We start from the raw sequence: 10,243 nt of genomic DNA on the forward strand, positions 1-10,243 counted from the left end.
GGCTTGGCTTTATTTTGAAAGTTTGCCTTAACGACTCGTGTCACAACATGTGTGACTTGCTGAATGATGACAAAAGATATTTGTCTAAATATTTCCTTTTTTTGCAAATAACTGCACAGAATAAACAGAACCTGCTGACTCGGGGACAAAAAAAATGTTTGATTGCAGGGAGAATTTATTATTATTTAACACCTGCACTTTTGCAAAACATTCATTAAGTTTTGAGGTGTTTTCACGTGAAAGGAGAGAACATTTAGTGTGTTTGTGTGGGAAAATACACCAGAAAACTGACTTTACTTGCAATTTCTTATCCAAAAATGTGATATTTACAGATGTGTATTTTTTTTAAATCAGATACATGTCCTTCAAAGAGTTTCAAACTATGAATTATTCAAAAATTATTAATTTTCGCAAAAAATAACTTTGTGTATTTTTTAAATGAGAATTATACATTTTAGGCAAAAAAATAACTTGGCGTATTTTTAAAAAAAAACATACAAGTCCCTTAAAGAGTTGCAAACTATTATTCGAAAATTATTACCGGTAATTTTAGCAAAAAATAACTATTTTAGTGTATTTTTAAAATCAGATACAAGTCCCTCACAGAGTTGCAAACTTAATTATTCAAAATTATTAATTTTAGCAAAAAATAGCTGTTAGAGTATTTTTTTTTATCAGACACAAGTCCCTTAAAGAGTTGAAACTATTAATTGTTCAGAATTATACATTTTAGCAATAAATAACTTGGTGTATTTTTTAAAAACATACAAGTCCCTTAAAGAGTTGCAAATTATTATTCAAAAATTATTAATTTTAGCAAAAAAAAAACTATTAGTGTATTTTTTTTAAATCATATACAAGTCCCTCAAAGAGTTGCAAACTATTAATTATTCAAAATTATTAAGTTTAGAAAAATATAACTTAGTGTATTTTTTTAAAACATACAAGTCCCTTAAAGAGTTACAAACTATTATTCAAAAATCATTAATTTTAGCAAAAAATAACTATCTTTTAAATGAGAATTATACATTTCAGCAAAAAAATAACAGCGTATTTTTTTAAAAACAAACAAGTCCCTTAAAGAGTTGCAAACTATTAGACGGTCCCCTGAACGCCTCACTAGACAGTCCCCTGAACGTCTCACTAGACGGTGCCCTGAACGCCTCACGGGATGGTCCCCTGAACGCCTCACTAGACGGTCCCCTGAACGCCTCACTAGACGGTCCCCTGAACGCCTCACTAGACAGTCCCCTGAACGCCTCACTAGACGGTCCTCTGAACGCCTCACTAGACAGTCCCCTGAACGTCTCACTAGACGGTGCCCTGAACTTCATGGGACGGTGCCCCGAACGCCTCATGGGACGGTCCACTGTACACCTCACTGGACGGTCCCCTGAACGCTTCACCGGATCGTCCCCTGAACGCCTCACTAGACGGTCCCCTGAACGCCTGACTAGACAGTCCTCTGAACGCCTCACTGGAAGGTCCCCTAAAACGCCTCACTGGACAGTCCCCTGAACGTCTCACTAGACGGTCCCCTGAACGCCTCACTAGACGGTCCCCTGAACGCCTCACTAGACGGTGCCCTGAACGCCTCACGGGATGGTCCCCTGAACGCCTCACTAGACGGTCCCCTGAACGCCCCACTAGACGGTCCCCTGAACGCCTCACCAGACAGTTCCCTGAACATCTCACTAGACGGTGCCCTGAACTTCATGGGACGGTCCCCTGAACGCCTCACTAGACGGTCCCCTGAACGTCTCACTAGACGGTGCCCTGAACTTCATGGGACGGTCCCCTGAACGCCTCACGGGATGGTCCACTGTACACCTCACGAGACGGTCACCTGAACGCCTCACTAAACGGTCCCCTGAACGCCTCACGGGATGGTCCCCTGAACGCCTCACTGGACGGTCCCCTGAACGCCTCACCGTACGAAAAATCATTTTGGGGGGAATTTTTATTTTTTTTCAGATGCGTAAACATTTCCCCCCCCAAAAAGTTGTCCCCCATGTCACTTTAAGGGCTGTGTAAAAACAATTTTAAAAGAGAATATTTTAATTGGTTGAAAGTGTTTGTAGAGAGAAATTTTAAGAGATGGAGTTTTTTTTTGGAGCGGTATGGCTCAGTTGGTAGAGCGGCCATCCATGCCAGCAACTTGAGGGTTCCAGGTTCGATCCCAGCTTCCGCCATCCTTGGGCAAGACACTTTACCCACCTGCTCTCAGGGACATCCACACTGGTTTAAATGTAACTTTGATATTGGGTTTCACTGTGTAAAAATGCTTTGAGTCACAAGAGAAAAGCGCTACATAAATATAATTCACTTCCTTTTAAGCAATTATGTGCAACATGATTCCTGAATTAAAAACAAAATGTGGTAAGTATTAAGATTGTAATTGCTCCAAAGCGTCCACATTCTTCAACCAGTCATGAGCAACATGATTAAAAATACCCACAACTCATATTTTGTACAACACCAATAAAAATATAAATAATAATTAGTGCTTGTTTTATAAATACTATTTTTGTGAAGCCAAAAACGAGATCCGGAAGACGCGCTTTTATTTTGAAAGCACGGGATGAAGTTCACGGAAGCAATTACAACTTCCGGAACGGATTGTGTTTTGTTTTTTTCGATGAATAATTCACCTTCCTGCTTAGAAGACTACCTTGTCAGGTAAGTTGTGTCGGTAGAACGCAGTCAAATGTTGTAACATATTTGTGTGAGAAGCGTTAGAAGCCTCTGCTAGTCTTCGCCGTTCGCCAGTTATTCGCCCAAACCGTGTCGCCCGCTTGCCAGCTCAGAGCTAGCTCGGAGGTAACGTTGTTAGCATAGACGATCTTTGCCGACACTTCCTCGCCCTTTAGAGCCACACATCGCAACTAAAGCCCGCTGGAGGTGACTTTAAAGCCCGTCTGGCTGTTGTGTTGGGCTTTGTGCTGCCCGTCTGGCGCTCTGCGAAGTCACATCCGCTCCGGCTAAGCTGATTGTCATCTGGGATGTCTTTATTCAGCGGGCTCGTTCGACAGTTGTTGGAAATATCTTCATTAAGACCACCCACGGTCCTTTGTACCCCAAGTATTAACATCGCCGGGCGGATTCACGGCCAAACATTTCCCTTCATCAATTTCGGAATAATCAACCAACTGTTTTTGGACACCTGAACGTCTCACTAGACGGTCCCTTGAACGTCTCACTAGACGGTCCCTTGAACGTCTCACTAGACGGTCCCTTGAACGTCTCACTAGACGGTCCCTTGAACGTCTCACTAGACGGTCCCTTGAACGTCTCAATAGACACTAGACGGTCCCCTGAACGTCTCACTACAGAGTCCCCTGAACGTCTCACTAAAAAGTCTCCTGAACGTCTCACTAAAAAGTCTCCTGAACGTCTCACTAAAAAGTCTCCTGAAAATCTCACTAGACGGTCCCTTGAAGGTCTCACTAGACGGTCCCTTGAAGGTCTCACTAGACGGTCCCTTGAACGTCTCACTAGACGGTCCCTTGAACGTCTCACTAGACGGTCCCTTGAACGTCTCACTAGACGGTCCCTTGAACGTCTCACTAGACGGTCCCTTGAACGTCTCACTAGACGGTCCCCTGAACGTCTCACTAAAAAGTCTCCTGAACGTCTCACTACAGAGTCCCCTGAACGTCTCACTAAAAAGTCTCCTGAACGTCTCACTAAAAAGTCTCCTGAACGTCTCACTAAAAAGTCTCCTGAACGTCTCACTAAAAAGTCCCCTGAACGTCTTACTAAAAAGTCTCCTGAACGTCTCACTAGACGGTCTCCTGAACGTCTCACTAGACGGTCTCCTGAACGTCTCACTAGACGGTCTCCTGAACGTCTCACTAGACGGTCTCCTGAACGTCTCACTAGACGGTCTCCTGAACGTCTCACTAGACGGTCTCCTGAACGTCTCACTAGACGGTCTCCTGAACGTCTCACTAGACGGTCTCCTGAACGTCTCACTAGACGGTCTCCTGAACGTCTCACTACAGAGTCCCCTGAACGTCTCACTACAGAGTCCCCTGAACGTCTCACTACAGAGTCCCCTGAACGTCTCACTACAGAGTCCCCTGAACGTCTCACTACAGAGTCCCCTGAACGTCTCACTACAGAGTCCCCTGAACGTCTCACTACAGAGTCCCCTGAACGTCTCACTACAGAGTCCCCTGAACGTCTCACTACAGAGTCCCCTGAACGTCTCACTACAGAGTCCCCTGAACGTCTCACTAAAAAGTCTCCTGAACGTCTCACTAAAAAGTCTCCTGAACGTCTCACTAAAAAGTCTCCTGAACGTCTCACTAAAAAGTCTCCTGAACGTCTCACTAAAAAGTCTCCTGAACGTCTCACTAAAAAGTCTCCTGAACGTCTCACTAAAAAGTCTCCTGAAAATCTCACTAGACGGTCCCTTGAACGTCTCACTAGACGGTCCCTTGAACGTCTCACTAGACGGTCCCTTGAACGTCTCACTAGACGGTCCCTTGAACGTCTCACTAGACGGTCCCTTGAACGTCTCACTAGACGGTCCCTTGAACGTCTCACTAGACGGTCCCTTGAACGTCTCACTAGACGGTGCCTTGAACGTCTCACTAGACGGTCCCCTGAACGTCTCACTAAAAAGTCTCCTGAACGTCTCACTAGAGAGTCCCCTGAACGTCTCACTGGACAGTCCCCTGAACGTTTCAGTAGACTGTGTCCTCAACGTTTCACTAGACGGTCCCCTGAACATCTCACTAAAAAGTCTCCTGAACGTCTCACTAGAGAGTCCCCTGAACGTCTCACTGGAGGGTCCCCTGAACGTTTCAGTAGACGGTGTCCTCAACGTCTCACTAGACAGTCCCTTGAACGTCTCACTAGACAGTCCCCTGAACATCTCACTAAAAAGTCTCCTGAACGTCTCACTATACAATCCCCTGAACGTCTCACTATACAATCCCCTGAACGTCTCACTATACAATCCCCTGAACGTCTCACTGGACAGTCCCCTGAACGTTTCAGTAAACTGTGTCCTCAACGTCTCACTAGACGGTCCCTTGAACGTCTCACTAGACAGTCCCCTGAACATCTCACTAAAAAGTCTCCTGAACGTCTCACTATACAATCCAATGAACGTCTCACTGGACAGTCCCCTGAACGTCTCACTGGACAGTCCCCTGAACGTCTCACTAGAGAGTCCCCTGAACGTCTCACTGGACGGTGTCCTCAATGTCTCACTAGACGGTCCCTTGAACATCTCACTAAACAGTCCCCTGAACATCTCACTAAAAAGTCTCCTGAACGTCTCACTATACAATCCCCTGAACGTCTCACTAGAGAGTCCCCTGAACGTCTCACTGGACAGTCCCCTGAACGTTTCAGTAGACTGTGTCCTCAACATCTCACTAGACGGTCCCTTGAACGTCTCACAAGACAGTCCCCTGAACATCTCACTAAAAAGTCTCCTGAACGTCTCACTATACAATCCCCTGAACGTCTCACTAGAGCAGGGGTCGGGAACCTTTTTGGCTGAAAGAGCCATATAAGCCAAATATTTTTAAAAGTATTTCCGTGAGAGCCATATATATATATATATGTCATAAATATATTTTGTCTTCTTTACTTTGTGACGCGGGTCAAAATGGCTCTTTGAGTGGTAAAGGTTGCCGACCCCTGATATATAGCATGGGGCGGGCAGTTGCAGTTTTGATAAAATGTTGGTTCGGGTGGATGACGACTTAAGTGATGTGGTTGCGGATGATATAATTGCCTATCCGCGCATCTCTACAGTAGACGGTCCCCTGAACGTCCCACTGGACGTTCCCCTGAATGTCCCACTGGACGGTCCCCTGAACGTCTCACTAAAAAGTCCCCTGAACGCTTCACGAGATGGTCCCCAGAACGTCTCACTAAAAAGTCCCCTGAAAATCTCACTAAAAGGTCCCCTGAACGTCTCATTAAACTGTCGCCTGAACGCTTAACGAGACGGTGCCCTGAACGCTTCACGAGATGGTCCCCAGAACGTCTCACTAAAAAGTCCCCTGAAAATCTCACTAAAAGGTCCCCTGAACGTCTCATTAAACTGTCGCCTGAACGCCTCACGAGACGGTCCCCTGCACGTCTCACAGGACGGTTCCCTGATTGCCTCAGTAGACGGTCCCCCAAACGTCTCACCAGACGTTCCTCGCAAGCCTCAGTAGACGGTCACTTGAACGCCTCACCAGACGGTCCCTCGAACGCCTCACACCATGATCCCTGGAACACCATTTCCATTTTTTATATTGGTCATGGTTGTGTGCCCATAGCAATGTTTTAGTACCAGTACCAAAATGTATTTCAATACCTTTCGATATTTTTCTAAATAAAGGGGACCACCAAAACATTTCCTTATTGGCTTTATTTGAACAAAAACCGTTAGTGTACATGAAACATATGTTTATTATTGTAATTTAGGCCTTAAATAAAATGTTGAACATACTTGTCTCTTTGTAGTAAGTAAACAAACAAAGACTCCTAATTAGTCTGACGACGTATGCAGTAACATATTGTGTACTTTATACACCTATTATTTTGTACACATTATGAGGGACAAACTGTAAAAATTGATTGTTAAATGTTTATGGCTTACAGATTTTGAAAAAGTAACATTTTCTGAGATTTTCAGTGAGAGGTTTTCATCCACTGTATCATAATTATCAAAAGAAGGCTTGAAATCTTGTGAGTTGCGTGTTTGAGACGCTTGTAAATAAATGATGCATTGATGTTATTCAATCCTGTGTCATATTAGTTCCACATTTTAAATCTAATTGCTGGACTAAACAAACCTTTTCACAGGAAAGTCACATGCATTCATTGTTCCAAGCGGTGCTCTACGAAAACAAGTTTGCCACACCTGAAACGCTGCAGGACGTACAACAAATATGAAAGATAAATACCACAACCGCACACAGGACACACCAAACGTTTGGACACACCTTCTCCTCATTCAGTGTTGTTTCTTTTTATTCCTGACTATTTACTTTGTAGTTGTCACATCAAGACTATGATGTTGGATCCATTGTGGATTGAACTTTCACAGTATCATGTTAGACCCGCTCCACATCCATTGCTTTCCTCCTCTCCAAGGTTCTCATAGTCATTATTGTCACCGACGTCCCACTGGGTGTGAGTTTTCCTTGCCCTTATGTGGGCCTATCGAGGATGTCGTGGTGGTTTGTGCAGCCCTTTGAGACACTAGTGATTTAGGGCTATATAAGTAAACATTGATTGATTGATTGATTGACTCTCACTATTATGTTAGATCCACTATGGCCTGGACTCTCACAATATTATGTTAGATCCACTATGGACTGGACTCTCACTATTATGTTAGATCCACTATGGACTGGACTCTCACAATATTATGTTAGATCCACTATGGACTGGACTCTCACTATTATGTTAGATCCACTATGGACTGGACTCTCACTATTATGTTAGATCCATTATGGACTGGACTCTCACTATTATGTTAGATCCACTATGGACTAGACTCTCACAATATTATGTTAGATCCACTATGGACTGGACTCTCACTATTATGTTAAATCCACTATGGACTGGACTCTCACAATATTATGTTAGATCCACTATGGACTGGACTCTCACTATTATGTTAGATCCACTATGGCCTGGACTCTCACAATATTATGTTAGATCCACTATGGACTGGACTCTCACTATTATGTTAGATCCACTATGGACTGGACTCTCACTATTATGTTAGATCCACTATGGACTGGACTCTCACACTATTATGTTAGATCCACTATGGACTAGACTCTCACAATATTATGTTAGATCCACTATGGACTGGACTCTCACTATTATGTTAGATCCACTATGGACTGGACTCTCACAATATTATGTTGGATCCACTATGGACTGGACTCTCACTATTATGTTAGATCCACTATGGACTGGACTCTCACTATTATATTAGATCCATTATGGACTGGACTCTCACTATTATGTTAGATCCACTATGGACTGGACTCTCACACTATTATGTTAGATCCACTATGGACTAGACTCTCACAATATTATGTTAGATCCACTATGGACTGGACTCTCACTATTATGTTAGATCCACTATGGACTGGACTCACTATTATGTTAGATCCACAATGGACTGGACTCTCACTATTATGTTAGATCCACTATGGACTGGACTCTCACACTATTATGTTAGATCCACTATGGACTAGACTCTCACTATTATGTTAGATCCACTATGGACTGGACTCTCACACTATTATGTTAGATCCACTATGGACTGGACTCTCTCACTATTATGTTAGATCCACTATGGACTGGACTCTCACTATTATGTCAGATCCACTGTGGAATGGACTCACTCACTATTATGTTAGATCCACTATGGACTGGACTCTCACTATTATGTTAGATCCACTATGGACTGGACTCTCACACTATTATGTTAGATCCACTATGGACTGGACTCTCACTATTATGTTAGATCCACTATGGATTGGACTCTATTATGTTAAACCCACTATGGACTGGACTCTCACTATTATGTTAGATCCACTATGGATTGGACTCTATTATGTTAAATCCACTATGGACTGGACTCTCACTATTATGTTAGATCCACTATGGACTGGACCATCACTATTATGTTAGATCCACTACGGACTGGACTCACAATATTATCTGCGTTCCCCTCCAAGGTTTCTCATTGTCATTCTCAGTCTCATCCCATTGGATTGAGTTTTTCCTTGCCCTGATGTTGTGACTTGTGCAGCCCTTTGAGACACTGGTGATTTAGGGCTATATAAGTAAACATTGATTGATTGATTGATTGAATGAACATGTGGAGTTATGTACTTCTCAAAAAAAGGTGAAATAAATAAAAACTTGTTTTATTTTCTAGTTTCTTCAAAATAGCCACCCTTTGATCTGATTACTGCTTTGCACACTTTTGGCATTCTCTCCGTGAGCTTCAAGATTGGTTTTCACTTCTCAGGTGGGCTTGAAACACATGGAGAGAATGCCAAGAGTGTGCGAAGCAGTATTTAGAGCAAAGGGTGGCTATTTTCAAGAAACAAGAATATAGACATGTTTTCGGTTATGTTTTCACCTTTTTCCGTTATGTACATAACTCCCCTGCACGTCCCACGAGACGGTCCCCCGAACGCCTCAGTAGACGGTCCCCCGAACGCCTCACGAGACGGTCCCCCGAACGCCTCACGAGACGGTCCCCCGAACGCCTCAGTAGAAGGTCCCCCGAACGCCTCAGTAGACGGTCCCCCGAACGCCTCAGTAGACGGTCCCCCGAACGCCTCAGTAGACGGTCCCCCGAACGCCTCACGAGACGGTCCCCTGAACGCCTCAGTAGACGGTCCCCCGAACGCCTCAGTAGACGGTCCCCCGAACGCCTCAGTAGACGGTCCCCCGAACGCCTCAGTAGACGGTCCCCCGAACGCCTCAGTAGACGGTCCCCCGAACGCCTCAGTAGACGGTTCCCCCGAACGCCTCAGTAGACGGTTCCCCCGAACGCCTCAGTAGACGGTCCCCCGAACGCCTCAGTAGACGGTCCCCCGAACGCCTCAGTAGACGATCCCCCGAGCCCCTCTGTAGACGGTCCCCCGAACGCCTCAGTAGAAAGTCCCCCGAACGCCTCAGTAGACGGTCCCCCGAACGCCTCAGTAGACGGTCCCCCGAACGCCTCAGTAGACGGTCCCCCGAACGCCTCAGTAGACGGTCCCCCGAACGCCTCAGTAGACGGTCCCCCGAACGCCTCAGTAGACGGTCCCCCGAACGCCTCAGTAGACGGTCCCCCGAACGCCTCAGTAGACGGTCCCCCGAACGCCTCAGTAGACGGTCCCCCGAACCCCTCAGTAGACGGTCCCCCGAACGCCTCAGTAGACGATCCCCCGTTCCCCTCTGTAGACGGTCCCCCGAACGCCTCAGTAGAAAGTCCCCCGAACGCCTGAGTAGAAGGTCCCCCGAACGCCTGAGTAGAAGGTCCCCCGAACGCCTGAGTAGAAGGTCCCCCGAACGCCTGAGTAGAAGGTCCCCCGAACGCCTCAGTAGACGGTCCCCCGAACGCCTCAGTAGACGGTCCCCCGAACGCCTCAGTAGACGGTCCCCCGAACGCCTCAGTAGACGGTCCCCCGAACGCCTCAGTAGACGGTCCCCCGAACGCCTCAGTAGACTGTCCCCCGAACGCCTCAGTAGAAGGTCCCCCGAACGC

This window comes from Nerophis ophidion, linkage group LG16, assembly GCF_033978795.1.
Source record: "Nerophis ophidion isolate RoL-2023_Sa linkage group LG16, RoL_Noph_v1.0, whole genome shotgun sequence".
In the NCBI taxonomy this organism is placed as follows: Eukaryota; Metazoa; Chordata; class Actinopteri; order Syngnathiformes; family Syngnathidae; genus Nerophis; species Nerophis ophidion.